This window comes from Penaeus japonicus, unplaced genomic scaffold (assembly GCF_977035675.1).
Source record: "Penaeus japonicus unplaced genomic scaffold, GWHDUDI00000001_assembly GWHDUDI00000019, whole genome shotgun sequence".
In the NCBI taxonomy this organism is placed as follows: Eukaryota; Metazoa; Arthropoda; class Malacostraca; order Decapoda; family Penaeidae; genus Penaeus; species Penaeus japonicus.
This window is the reverse complement of record NW_028234421.1, coordinates 9,933,345-9,935,844: the sequence shown is the minus strand read 5'-3', so window position 1 is coordinate 9,935,844 and position 2,500 is coordinate 9,933,345. Positions and strand designations below refer to the sequence as shown.

General features: G+C 36.2%; 1 protein-coding gene across 3 annotated transcripts in view; it reads right to left on the bottom strand.

Annotated features, from left to right (window-relative positions):
* Window positions 1–2,500, bottom strand: part of LOC122266892 (facilitated trehalose transporter Tret1) — a 7,776-nt gene that overhangs the window by 4,979 nt on the left and 297 nt on the right. The window lies entirely within an intron of this gene.

Below are 2,500 nucleotides of genomic sequence, written 5' to 3'. Positions count from 1 at the left end.
TTACTTGCGTTATTATTGCCATGTCGCCCAAGCCCTTGATCAAGAGAATGCAAATATACCATGCACATGATGTGACTGAGAGCTAGGGTTGGCATTGCATGATGTTAGGTTAATATGCATTTCTGTTCTTTCTTCATCTTATTTGCTAATAGTTATACATTCGGGCATTTGTATACATTCTCTTCATTCGTGTACACAAACACATATAAAGTCGTACATTCATTTGCATACAGTAACTTCGGTCTTACTGCACAGACAAATGCGATTAAGCGCATTAAACCAACACCCACAAAGATAAACAGTATATTCGTACACAATTGCACTGAACCGCACGTGTTTATACGTAAATTAATGTGCATACTATTGCGTGAATAAATTTTGTTACTGAACCTCAAACATGAATAAACGTTATTATACTATTCACACCAATACAGTTGTGTCCTATTTTCTTGATTTGATAAATACTATATTTCAAGTTAGTACCAATTATATCAACGTTTATGATCTTATCATATCATATACTTTATTTTATATTTATAATTGTATAAATCATATCATATATAATAATCATTGATATAACAATCATATATAATTTATATAACAATCATATCATATATGATAATCATTTATATAACAATCATATCATATATAATAGCTCTATCATAGATATTATCATGCAAAATCATGACATAACACAATGACAAAAACAAAAAATAATAATAAAAAAAATAAAAATAAGCGTCGGAAAAATTAGTGCTTAAACCCGACGCGTATCATCAACCGGATAAAACGTTTTCCAGCATTACATTTCCCTTAATCCGTAGGCCTAACGGTAAACGTACGTGATTATCCTACGACTTGCTAAACCGCACTTTCTCTCGTATGTCTTGGTCTAGCTGGTCAAGGGGTTAATATTTATTATCCGACTTTCACTATTCACTATAGAAAGGTGTTCTTCTCATGAACCCATGCGGAAAAGTTTGTCGTTAATGCGAGCGTACTGTATACGAATTGAGATAAACTTTTATCTTGGGAGATATGCTGTACACGATTAATCAGAAGATGATAATTCATCTAACGATTTCCAGCTACCAAATTTCTTACATGTTAAGTTACACGTACACATACCTCAACATGTAAAACCGAAACCGAATCTGTAATCAATTCCAATCACGCTTACAAGATGGAGCCACTTCAATTCCGTTTTCTTTAAGAACTTTCCATTTTCTTTTTGTTTTGATCGTAAACCAACAGCTCACACTCGTTACTATACCTCACAGGACCACCTAAGAGACTGTGGTGTTTAGAATCTAACATGAACTGTACAAACCATTTATTTAGGCATAGTTCATAGAACTAACTTTTTCGTGTGATGTGAATACACTAGCATGAATAAAACTTATCAAACAATCAAATCATGAGACGAAGTCCCGAACCAACAACACAAGTAGCATAAGACACAACGGCAGAGACACGAATACACACCACTCACACACAAATAAAGCGACGAATTAATTACGAGGAGGCCCTCAGTAGTGTCTGGAAACTCCTCCGACGCGAAATAAACTCCGCGTCCGTCGGACCAGCCTCGGACTTCGCGAATCGGTATAAGCGTCCTTTGCCAGGGAGCTCTGAGACGACCTGAGCCCTGACAGGCTCCGACCAACCTGGGAACTGTTTCGAGGGACCGGTTTGGCTTGCGAGGTGTGATGCAAGTGAGGATATGATTCGTGTAGAAAGATGCGATAGCTTTTTAGGAATGGTGATGATGTGATGAGTAGATATTATCATGCAAAATCATGACATAACACAATGACAAAAACAAAAAATAATAATAAAAAAAATAAAAATAAGCGTCGGAAAAATTAGTTTGCCCTTAAAACCGCGTATCATCAACCGGATAAAACGTTTTTCAGTATTACATTTCCCTTAATCCGTAGGCCTAACGGTAAACGTACGTGATTATCCTACGACTTGCTAAACCACACTTTCTCTCGTATGTCTTGGTCTAGCTGGACAAGGGGTTAACATTTATTATCCGACTTTCACTATTTACTATAGAAAGGTGTCCTTCTCATGAACCCATGCGGAAAAGTTTGTCGTTAATGCGAGCGTACTGTATACGAATTGAGATAAACTTTTAGCTTGGGTGATATGCTGTGCACGATTAATCAGAAGATGATAATTCATCTAACGATTTCCAGCAACCAAATTTCTTACATGTTAAGTTACACGTACACATACCTCAACATGTAAAACCGAAACCGAATCTGTAATCAATTCCAATCACGCTTACAAGATGGAGCCACTTCAATTCCGTTTTCTTTAAGAACTTTCCATTTTCTTTTTTGTTTACGATCCTAACTCAACAGCTCACACTCGTATACTATACTCACCAGACGCACCTAAGAGACTGTATGTCTTAGAATCTAACATGAACTGTAAAAAACATTTAGGCATAGTTCCTACATAGAACTATGCCTATTCGTGTGAATACACT